This window comes from Giraffa tippelskirchi, chromosome 8 (assembly GCF_054371585.1).
Source record: "Giraffa tippelskirchi isolate mGirTip1 chromosome 8, T2T-mGirTip1v1.2.pri, whole genome shotgun sequence".
Lineage (NCBI taxonomy): Eukaryota > Metazoa > Chordata > Mammalia > Artiodactyla > Giraffidae > Giraffa > Giraffa tippelskirchi.
The window spans coordinates 782,541-795,547 of NC_137282.1; the positions used below are offsets into that span (position 1 = coordinate 782,541).

Consider the following 13,007-nt stretch of genomic DNA (forward strand, 5'->3'; position numbering starts at 1 on the left):
CATAATACGCCATTAAAGCAAGTAATAAGAATGATCTGCCATGCTATTCTCTCCAAATTTTCAGATTAAAGGACCTCCAGAGCTCGTCATTAAACTCTCTCTGCCCCACAGCAGCTCTGCCCTTTGGAGAAATTCAGCTCTTCTTCTTGCTCCTTATTGTCAGATCGCACAATGCATGAAGGTCATGAAATGAGGAAAGAATCTAACTTATAGAATAACTAGAAGAAAAAAAATCCATTTGTATGAAATCTGAAAATGTAAATAGCCACTGAGGACTATAAGCATTGGTATAAGTTTAGAATTATTTCATACTGATGTGGAGAAGGATGTCTCATGTTAACAAATTTAAATGGACATGAAAATTTCCATTTCCAATTTATTTATTTTATTTTCTTTAAATTAGTTTATTTATCTATTTTTTAACTTTGCAATATTGTATTTGTTTTGCCATACATTGACATGAATCCACCCTGGGTGCACATGTGTTCCCCTTCCAGAACCCCCCTCCCACCTCCCTCCCCATCCCATCCCTCCGGGTCATCCCGGTGCACCAGCTCCGAGCACCCTGTATCATGCATTGAGCCTGGACTGGCAATTCGTTTCGCATATGATAATTTACATGCTTCAATGCCATTCTCCCATATCATCTGCGCTCACCCTCTCCCATAGAGTCCATAATTCTGTTCTATTTATCTGTGTCTCTTTTGATGTCTCGCATACAGGGTTATCTTTACCGATTAACTAAATACCATATATATGTGTTAGTATACTGCATTGGTGTTTTTCTTTCTAGCTTACTTCACTCTGTATAATTGGCTCCAGTTTCATCCACCTCATTAGAACTGATTCGAATGTATTCTTTTTAATGGCTGAGTAATATTCCATTGTGTATATGCACCACTGAGGAAACCAGAATTGAAAAAGACACGTGTACCCCAATGTTCATCGCAGCACTGTTTATAATAGCAGGCCAGGACATGGAAGCTGCCTAGATGCCCATCAGCAGACGAATGGATAAGGAAGCTGTGGTACATTTCCATTTTAAAATTTTATCTTTTCTCCATAATCAGAACTTTTAGTCTCTCTTCAACACTTCAGGGTTTTTTATTGATTTTTATCGGAGTATAGCGCTTTACAATGCTGTGTTAGTTTCCGCTGTAGAGCAGACTGAATCAGGTGTATGTTTATGTCCATCTCCTCTTTCTGGATTTCGCTCCCATTTCGCTCACTCCAGGGCACCGAGTGCAGCTCCCTGTGCTTTACCATCCAACAGTGCACGTTTTTAGATGACTTGTGCTTCTATTTCAGGAATAAATATTGAGTATCTATATTTCTCTTTGGATTGATAAGCCTCTGAGGCCAGAAACTAAGACACATTTATCTTTATATCCTTAGCAACTAGCATAGTATCTGGTAGGTAATAAAGACATAATCGATGTTTATTGAATTCTGTGATCCACAAATATTTGTGGAACTCAATTTGTTTACAAGGTACTCTGGGTGTAACAGGCAATGCAAGACAAGGACTATTCCTTAAAGTAACTTACAAAATAAAGTGAAACAAGATTTTTAAACACTACTATGAAATAATTGGACTCCTTTAGCATTTTAGCGTTTTTACTATTCTCCTGAATCTAACATTACTTAGATCATCTGTTAATAAGGTAATGTCAGAAGTGCTGTTCCTGAGGTAACAGTCTGCTTTTCTCTTTATCCTATTATTTGCTTGATTTCTACCCTTTCCTCAGCTAATTTTCTTAAACCACTTACTTCTTTTATATTTCCTTCTTGAGTTCTTTCGACTTGTCCATGTATTATCTCCCTTCTTTATTATTTTCCAATTATCTACTTAGCTCTCTTTCCACGCCCCTCCTCACACCAAGTACTAAAATGTTAAATTTATCTTAAAATTATTCCTGAAATTCTTTTCATGAAAATCTGCAATTAAAACAACCACTAAATATTAAGGAAAGTGCATTCATCACAGTAACTCCTCTGTTAGAGTGGAAGTTTTAGGAATAAAGTTTACTGGAGTGACTTTGTGAGATAATTGGTAGTCTCTGGGTTACAAGTTTTAGTCTTGACGCGTCATTTTCTATCTCCTGTTACCTTCCAGTTATCTCTGCTAGTCCACTACTTCTGCTTACCCATTCTAGTTTCATGAAGACCAGGTTCTTCTATTCCCTTCAGGAGCATATATATCTGAGTTCTAAAATTTTCTTTTTTTTTTTTTAATTTTCACAATCAAAATTTTCCAGAGCTATGCCCTGGCTATGAACTAAATTGTGTTTGCCTCAAAATTCGTATGTTGGACTCCTAACTCCCATGACCTAATATTTAGGCATAGTGCTTGTAAGAGATAATGAAAGTTAAACATGATCATAAGGGTGAGACCTTAATTTCATAGGATTGGTGCCCTTAGGATAAGTAGAGGGAGAGACACCAAAATTCTCTCTCTATAATGTGAAGACACAGCGAAAAGGTGATTATCTGCCAAGCAGAGAGACTGACGATCAGCTTTCACCTTGATATTGAGCTTCTAGATATTGAGGTCTAGACCTTGCTATTATAGTTCTTTTCTTGAATTTTCTGAATAATTTGCCTTTTGCTTTAACCTTATAATATTGATCTCATAGGAATCATGTTGTTGTGGAATATTTTATATTAAACATATAAAAATTTAATCCTTATACGGAGATTAATTGACCTTCAGTAAGGTCATTGCTACTTCTCTGATGAAGAAGTTGGTGTCTGTATTAATATGCAAAATCCTTGGGCGTTTATAGTGTATCATCACATGTGCTACTCAATTTCATTTCATCTGAAATGAAATTGGTGAATATCCTCCTGTACTCTTGGGATCCAATTTCAGAGGGAATGAATTAGGTTGAAAAACACACACATACCAGACTTATTGAGGTAAGACACAGAAAAGACAAGTCTGACCTTCCCAGAGAGACATTAATCACATTTCAAAGAGATGCATTTATACAAATATATATATATATATATATACATATACACATATATTTTTTCTTTTCCTGAGCTCTTCTGAGTTTTTAAACTGATAATTCGATGAAAACTAATAATAATAGTGATCCAATACTTTGACTACCTGATATGAAGAGTGGACTCATTGGAAAAGACCCTGATGCTGGAAAAGATTGAGGGCAGGAAGAGAAGGGGGTGATATAGGATGAGATGGTTGGATGGCATCACATCAATGGACATGAGTTTGAGCAAGGTCCAGGATGTAATGAAGGACAGGGAACCCTGGCGTGCTGCCGTCCAGGGGGTCACAAAGAGTTGGACATGACTTAGCGACTGAACAACAGCAACGTTGACCATAAATGATTTTCATTTGAAAAGCGCTGAGTTAAATACAAGCCATACATCATTTAATCCTTGAAATAATACTATGTGTGGGACATATTGATACTATTATGACTCATCCCATTTTAAAGATGAGAATGAGGCCAAAAAAGTTTAATTTGCTCTAATGCATAATTGCCATATGACAGAAGTGGAATTTGACCCTCCTGAGTCTGATTCCAGATCCTGACATTTTAATCACTATGAGAGGGAGGAGATATATATATATATATACACATATAGCTAATTCACTTTGTTGTACAACATTGTAAAGCAACACTATCCCAATTTTAAAAAAATGACAAAAGTAAACAAACAACAACAACAAAATGACAAATAGTATTTGCTTAATGCCAGTGGCAAGACATTTATGCAACACTATGGATCCTTTCTCCTTGGAATTCCAATACCAATCAGAAAAAGAATAGAGTTTAAAGATGAAATATAAGCAAGGGGTTATTTTAGATAAAGACAAAAACATCCATCTTCCAATGCATCATTAAGGTGAGAAATACATGAGAAAAGACTGAAGCTGTAAAGTTACATTGGCTAAGCTGACTCAGGTTTCATTCAAAGGAAGAAGGCAGTTTGCCCACGGCGCTGGTGCTGCTGGCAGAACGGCTGACGTGGCGCCAGCACTTAGAGGGACTGGGGACGGTTACCCGGCTCTCCCTGAGGCGTCAGTCTTCTCCAGTCAGCGGAGCGCAGCTTAGTATCTCTTCAAAGATGGCGGAGAGCTTCCACTCACTTCCGTATCTTACTTCTGACTTTTCACGTCTCTGTGGTTTGGAGAAATAAACACATAATCTTTGTGGTTTACTAACTTTGCAATGACTGTTTTCACTGCCGAGAGTAGCAAGAATACAAATTTTTAACATTGACGAGATAAACCTTTTTTTTCCTAACTTTTCTACGAAGATACATACCTCTTTGTAGGTTTTTTTTACTTTCATTTGTTTTTTTAATATATCAGAAAAATATGGCAAGAAATGTCATTACCATGTGATCGTCTGCTATGTGGCCGATGCTGATAACGCGGCGCTGTTGAGCAAGACACACCTAGTTCTGCTCTAGGTCACGCACTGACTGGCGGAGGGGTCTTGGGTTTACAGCTTAATCCTTCTAACTCTCCAGTTATTTATTTCCAGAATGTAGACTGAAAGATCTACTTTTCAGTTTGCCACCAAATAAAATAAGATCTGGGTAAAGATCTGAGCTCATCATGGGAGCTTAGGAAACGCCATTTGTTTTTCTCCTCTCCTCCACACCCTGTGCTATTAGGGTATATATTTACCGTCAGAATACCAAATTTTCTAATATTAACATGTTAGAAAAATAGATGGTGGCTTTCATTCAGGCAAAAAAGATATATTTTCAAAACAGATAAGTTTTTCTATGAAATTGCAAATGGTAGATAGTTATTGTCTGTGCAATTTTGACAAAAATACCCATTCATGCTGAATATGTAAAATGTGAAAATATGCATGTCAGTATAAGAATAACCAAACTGACCTTTAGAAAGTTGAGGAAAAGCAATTTTTTTCTCTATGTAAAGGTGTCTTTCAATCAGAAGAGCTACATAAGGCAAGCACCAGCTTTCTGATGTCTCTTTATAGTGATTTTTCTTCTTTCTTTCTCTCACTGGTAAACATTTTTCTTGTTTTCTCTGCTGTTGTAGCAGATCTGCAATGTTTTTAGCCCCTTCACTTCTCACAAGATTTCATCATATTCCGTTTGACACCAACTCTCCTGATGAGTCTCAGGGGCTCACCTTGAGTCCCAATACATAACCCAGACTGGACACGTCTGGTTTCCCATCGTGCAGATCAGTCTAAGAAGGGAACGGAAGCTGAACGTGTTCAGTCAACAGTAGCTCTCACCTTGGCAGGGAGATGGGGGTGAAATGAAAGGCAGTGGGCCCTGTGCTTTCCAGGGGCTGCAGTCAATTCCACAGCAGAGCATATTTGTCTGGGAGAATCCTGAGGGACCGAGTTATCACCCTGCAGGAAAGCGTTGCAAACTTCCCTCAAGAGGATGAAGCTGCCACTTGCTAAGTTGCTGGAATTCTAGCCTCCTCCTGAGTGTAAGTTTTAGCTTGTGGAATACATGGTATAATGGGGAAAGAGTAATGACTCAAAAATTTTAGTTACTTTTTTTTTAACTCACTATTGCACTCATAACCTTATTTTCAATCGCTTTCCTTATCTGTAAGTTGGTCAAACTAAAATCGGTCCTTTCTACTATAGCCTGATGAGAATCAAAAACAATGAGTTAGAAAATTAATGGAATGTGTTTTAAGAATTTGGAGGTATTCCATAAATATGACTTGCAACTTTATTCTTACAATAAATTAATCTTTGTGTTCAGACAAATGTGGAGAGTAGAAGAAACACTTCCATGCTGCGGGAGTAAATGCCCAGCCAGAACAATGTCATAGGGATTTAAAGCTGTGATGGATAGAGGTGTGGATGCAGGCATGAAGTCAACCAGTACCAGCGGGACTGGACTATGAGGCGCCTGGAAGCTAGAAAAAGAGACAGGGTTCTATGCTGCAGATGACAGGGTGTCACTGGATGCTTCCAAACCAAGGCGAAGAAGATAAAGCTTAGTAAAGAACAGTTGGACAGTTGAATGGATACAATGTAGTATTACTCAACCATAAAAAAGAGCGAAATAAATGCCATTTGTACCAACACAGATGGGCCTAGGAATGATCATATTAAAGGAAGTAAGTCAGAGGAAGACATTTTATAGATCACTTATTGTGGAATCTAGAAGAGTGATGCAAATGAACTCATCTACAGAACAGAAACAGGCTCACAGACATACAGAACAAATGTAAATATAAAATATATATGAAATATATAAACAACAAAGACCTACTGTGTAGCACAGGGATTTATATTCAATACCCTGTAATAAACTATAAAGAAAAGAAATCTGATATATATATATGTATATATATGTATGTGCATATATATATATGTATGTATATATAAAGCAGAATCACTTTTCTATTTACCAGAAACTAACACGACATTGTAAATCAACAATACTTCAATAATTGTTTTAAAAATAAAGAGCAATGTGAAAGTCTGTAAGGTGGATGAGTGTCCAGATGATAGATAGTAGCAATTGCTCAGATACAGATAAACGATGATTCAAATTACGATTATGTAGTAAGGATGGGGAAAAAATAGGTGGGAGAGATTCCAAAGGAAAATCATGTGATGTTTCTGGCCAGCTCTGACATAGGACCCTATGTGTCTCTTCACCACTGTATCCAGAGTGCTAGATCCCAATGCTTAATATTGCTCAATGCTCATAGATACTCTATGCTCAATGAGTGTGCGTTTAATAATAAATACGGATGGAAATGAGCATATTAGGAGGACAAAAGCAGGCCTGAGGTGTTCTTGAGAGATTCAGACAGTATTCATGCCACTGATAACCTGTGCACAGGGTCAGTGATTCTGAAAGAGAGCCTAGCTTTGAGGAAAGCAAAGTTTAATTTGAAGCATACTGTATTTACATATCAATGAGGTGTCAAGGTAAAGCTGACAAGGAAGTAGCTGAAGGGGCAAAACAGAAGCTTGGGAGATAATTCTGTGGTTTGAGATAAGAAGCATTTGATAAGATGCTAGAGGTTATCCACAAAGTCTTTTTCAAATGCTTGGCCTACACACACCTGCGCCCACGCACACATACGTTCCCATTGAAAAGGCTGGCGGTAGCCTTGAAGCCTTGAAGTAATGAATACAAGATCTTCTTGCTCCCTCAGAGACCTTCCTCGACCAAAAAGCAATATTGGCTTGAAAGTTTCATGAGTGGATGGTCAAGGGGGATTACATTTTCTATACAAAATAGAATTTTCCCAAACATTTCTTTCCATTCATACTCCCCCAGAGCCGCCCTCTGCGCAGCAGTAGTCCCGGTCTCTTCTCTCTCTTGGGAACACTCCCGGCAGGCCCGCTTCCCCAGCTCCAGGGTCCTTCTCTTCCCTCTCCAGCACCTCCTCCCCAGCTCCGTGGCCCTTGCAAACATTTCTTCAGATCTGCAGGATTACAATGCGCGGCCAAGGAAAACTCTCAGCGCTCCAAGCTAAGGGTCATCTCTCTTTATGGCGACGGAAAAGTAAATGGATCTTATGTGAATTACAGCTTAATGCATTTTTCTCCATCATGTTTACAAATCCTACCATACACTTTTACCCTTCTCAGTGCTGTGCAAGACACACGAAGAAACGGTGAGACTAGTCAAAAGCCAAAGTCTTATCAAGAATTTGTGACCAAAGATTCACGTATATTATGTTTTAGCAAAAGATAAATGATATGACTGCTTTGTGTCCTAGAATTACTTAATAATCCCACCTCTAATTACTGAAATTCTGGAAATGCCCTTAATGATGGAATGGCTGAAAGGAATACTAGACTTTATTTTCTGCCACAAGTCAAGCCCAAAGCTGCCTGCTCCAACTTATGCTGATTGCTAAAGATTACAAGAATAATTCCACTATGTTTGGTAAATAAATAAATATCAATGAATCAGTAAAATGTAATGAATCAATTATTAGTGACTTTTGAAAGGCTGCCTCTCCATTGTTGGGAGTTGCCAGGGCCGGGTGGTGAGGATGACTGTGCTCTGGGCTTTGAGTCAGTGGCTCCTGGTTTTGTATTGCTCACCCAGTGCTCTTGTTGTGTTTGGCAGCTTGAAATTTCTTTTGAAGAGTAATACTTATAAATGCGTACAACAAAGTGAACAGCATTATAAAGGAACCAATGATATTTAAATATAATTACATAAATATTTTAAAATTTTGTACTATTCTAATATATATTTTCTTTATCAGAACATTAAAGATTTACCAATGCATCTAATAACTAATATTATTTTGAATTAGTCAAAATGTAATGTTTTGAGATGTATCTACAATGATGGTAAAATAACATGAAGTAATTGTGACCTTGGTGACAAAGCCACAGATACTATTTGACACCAATGTTGTTATTGTTATTATTAGTTTTCCACCATAATTATAATTTAAGGACATATATCAAATAGATCTAGAATTATCTAATGCTATATAACAAATGTAATAGCAACTTTAAGATGTATTTTTCTTCCATTCAAATCAATGAACTCTATACAAGGATTCTATGAACCCCAGGATAAGAGCCAACTTAAGTTTTATTTCTTGGCTATTTTCTAGAAATCGGGAGCTAGAGCCCTGATATCTACAGAATTAGCAAATATGATGGGGGCCTCTTGAGACCTTGAAACAAGAGATCACAATTTAGAACCCATGTTTGCTTGCTATATAAATTATTTCTATAGCAATGTATTGACAAGTGGTAAGATTGACATTTTTATTTTGGCCAGATTCATAAAAAGGAAAAGTTGACCTATATAGTCTGGAAGGGAGGTAATATGGTATTTGTCAGGACTGAGATCATTTTTTAAAAATCAGCTTTTAGATTAGAATATGTTTACTCCATCTTATGCAGAACAAGAATCATTCAGTTTTGAAATAAGTTGTTCTGAGACACAGGACTATTATGTTCCTTTGATAGCAACACGGTAAAATGATACAAGCATGTATTTGTGAACTGCACATATGTGGGCTTGAACCATGGCTTTCTGTATCCTTTGGAAAATTGCCTGTATCTCTGTGTGCCCCAGTTTTTATTTCTTTACTAGAGATAATATGTACTTTATAGGCTTGAGGGACACCTAAAATCAGGTACTCAAACACAGTGTTTGATGATGAAAAGACAATGTGTTCTCATTGTCCAGGTTTACGTGATTAATTAGCCAACTAACACATATTGTGTCCTTAAGTAAGTAAATGTTGGTCGCTCAGTCCTGTCCGACTCTTTGTGACCCTATGGCCTGTAGTCCACCAGGCTCCTCTGTCCATGGGATTCTCCAGGCAAGAGGACTGGAGTGGGTGCCATTTCCTTCTCCAGGGGATCTTCTCAAGCCAGGGATCAAACCTGGGTTTCCTGCACTTCAGGCAGATTCTTTACTGTCTGAACCACCAGGGAAGTCCTTACTTTTTGCCAATTACTATGCCAAGCATCAAATTATTTCATTGTTTCAATAACCTTATGAAGGTGCCAACTAAAAATCGGCACTTTCCACCCACCTCCACAAGAATCAAATCATGATCCACTGCAACTACTGACCTTCAACATCCTCTGAAAGGAATTCATGGTGAAGTTCAGGAATGAGGCATCTGTGCTCTGGGAAAAATTGGCAGAACAGGTCTTCAGATAGGTAAATATTTTCTGAAGATTTTATGAGCCAAATTCTTGCATCTCTTCATATCTAGAAAAGTACCAGAATCCTTCATGGTGATGTCTGCTCCTCATGACCAGCATCAACTTCCTGCAAAAAATATATGTTTGATTGTATGTATTTCCCTTCACCAAAATCACTTGTATACTGACCTCTCCTCGTACCTCTTCAGAGCGGGTTTTCAGAGCTATCTATAATTCTGACTCCTGGGCTATAGTCCTCATTTTACTCCCAATAAAACTTAACCCACATTGTGCATTTTTTCCAATCAACAAGTTATTAATTTGAGATTTCTAGATATAATTTGTTTACATTCAAATTACACAACTGGAATTACTAGAGTTAGGATTGGAGCCCATGTCCTTGGATGCCAGCCTCCCAGCATTTACATTATATCCTACAAGCAAAATTCATCCCAATGTCAGAACTGGAGAGTCTTCTGACTCTGAGACTAGTGTAGATTCCCAGGGTCTCATGGATAGTTGAACTCTTTACCATTTGTAATACTCTTTTCCAACCTTTCTTTTTCAGTCTAAGAATACTCTCGATCTGAACTATTTCATGCTTATGTTAATAGAAGTTTCTTTTTTAAAAATTTAGTTTTGAAGCTCATCCCACAAATGAATTCCACTATTTAAAATGTAAGAACAGGCTGTTCTTTTGGCTATTGGTATTCTATTTTGGATTCCGCAAAGGGCTTTAGATACAATCACTTTTACAAGTCTTTGATGCAAAGCAAGTGACTGCCTAATGGTATTAAGCAGTGAAGGGCAGGTAAATTGGCTGGGTTTTCTGAAAATGGCTTTAATTTCCATCTAGAACATGATTGCACATTGTAATATAGCACCACAAAGAGCTGAACACTGAAAAGATAAGCTTTAAAACAGACTATAAATTCCTAACCCACAAAAGACATGTTTTTTAAAAAATGGAAATAAAAAATATATATCTATCACAGCACTGAAAAGACCTTTGCACGTCTTTCAGATGCTTTCAACTTTTTGAAGCTAGTTTAATTGCAGCATTATTTTTATTTAACAATTTTCATTGGGTAAAGGTTTTAGCTGAAAAATGTGCCTACTCTGGGAAATGAAAGACTATGACAAAGAAAGTATGGCTGGAGCTAGAGTCACAAATGCTGTTCAGCTGTGTGTTTCCTATTTTCTACAACCGATAATTGATGAATGATAAAAATCATAAAAGGTTCTTACAAGGGTAGAAAGTCACTATTTTAAAAAAATAGCTAAAACCTAATATTGATTTCTAAAAAAATTTACTGGTTCTTTATACTTTGAGAAACTACCATAATTCCACAGCTTCAAACAAAAAGCTTATCCATTAATCACAAAGTCAGACATTTAAAAGGAATGTCAGAAAATGCAGTTTTTTAGCAAAGATATTTTTTTTTATTATGATTATTCCCCTAGCTTTTCTCATTCACTGAACCAAATTGGCAGTGCAGCTTAACAGGTTTCCCAATTTAATTTAAAAGCTAAATTAGAAATATCAGTGAATCACAAAATTTTATTACTTGTGGTTGACCAACAATGAAATTTTATTTTACTGATCATTTTGTCAGTAGAGTACAATCAGTACATTTATTATTGACCATTCTGAGCAAGGGTTATTCGGCCTGGAAAAAGCTGTTTTTTGTGGAGCATTTTTGTTTGTTTGTTTGTTTGTTTGGTTTGGTTTTTTAAATGTAAGTATGTGCTTTGCTTCTTAATGGAGTCCAGAAAAACCTAGTGTTGGGGGGAAGGAATTTCCCCCTACATTTATAGTTTCTTTTGTTGATCTAAAAATTAAATCAGTATGAGAGATTTTTTTTAAATACTGTTATTTACTTATTTTAAGAATTTTATTGAGATATAGTTAGTTTATAACACGGTATTAGTTTCCAAGCCAGGCTTCAGCAATATGTGAACCGTGAACTTCCAGATGTTCAAGCTGGTTTTAGAAAAGGCAGAGGAACCAGAGATCAAATTGCCAATATCCGCTGGATCATCAAAAAAGCAAGAGAGTTCCAGAAAAACATCTATTTCTGCTTTATTGACTATGCCGAAGCCTTTGACTGTGTGGATCACAATAAACTGTGGAAAATTCTGAAAGAGATGGGAATACCAGACCATCTGACCTGTCTCTTGAGAAACCTGTATGCAGGTCAGGAAGCAACAGTTCGAACTGGACATGGAACAACAGACTGGTTCCAAATAGGAAAAGGAGTACGTCAAGGCTGTATATTGTCACCCTGCTTATTTAACTTATACGCAGAGTACATCATGAGAAACACTGGGCTGGAAGAAATACAAGCTGGAATCAAGATTGCCGGGAGAAATATCAATAACCTCAGATATGCGGATGACACCACCCTTATGGCAGAAAGTGAAGAAGAACTAAAGAGCCTCTTGATGAAGGTGAAAAAGGCGAGTGAAAAAGTTGGCTTAAAGCTCAACGTTCAGAAAACTAAGATCATGGCATCTGGTCCCATCACTTCATGGGAAATAGATGGGGAAACAGTGGAAACAGTGTCAGACTTTATTTTGGGGGGCTCCAAAATCACTGCTAATGGTGATTGCAGCCATGAAATTAAAAGATGCTTACTCCTTGGAAGGAAGGTTATGGCCAACCTAGATAGCATATTTAAAAGCAGAGACATTACTTTGCCAACAAAAGTCCGTCTAGTCAAGGCTATGGTTTTTCCAGTGGTCATGTATGGATGTGAGAGTTGGATGGTGAAGAAAGCTGAGCGCCGAAGAATTGATGCTTTTGAACTGTGGTGTTGGAGAAGACTCTTGAGAGTCCCTTGGACTGCAAGGAGATCCAATCAATCCATCCTAAAGGAGATCAATTCTGGGTGTTCATTGGAAGGTCTGTTGCTGAAGCTGAAACTCCAATACTTTGGCCACCTCATGCGAAGGGTTGACTCATTGGAAAAGACCCTAATGCTGGGTAGGATTGGGGGCGGGAGGAGAAGGGGACGACAGAGGATGAGATGGTTGGATGGCATCACCGACTCGATGGACATGGGTTTGGGTAGACTCCGGGAGTTGGTGGTGGACAGAGAGGCCTGGCGTACTGCAATTCATGGGGTCGCAAAGAGTTGGACACAACTGAGCGACTGAACTGAACTGAACTGAACTGATATACTTTCCCTCTCAAAACACACAGTTTAATGAATCTTTAGTAAAGTATCCATGATTCAACAATTTTTCAGTGAATTAAAATTTCTTTTTGGCAAGAGGGAGACATGCTGAATCCCTCGAAGGCTGTTTAGTCACACCTATGTTTTTGCAACATGTGCTGTGCTAATTCGCTTCAGCTGTCTCCTGCTCTTTGCA

General features: G+C 37.7%; 1 long non-coding RNA gene across 1 annotated transcript in view; it reads left to right on the forward strand.

Annotated features, from left to right (window-relative positions):
• The window catches only part of LOC145518602 (uncharacterized), a 40,901-nt gene that overhangs the window by 26,441 nt on the left and 1,453 nt on the right, over positions 1-13,007 (forward strand). The gene's annotated exons all lie outside the window — the stretch shown is intronic.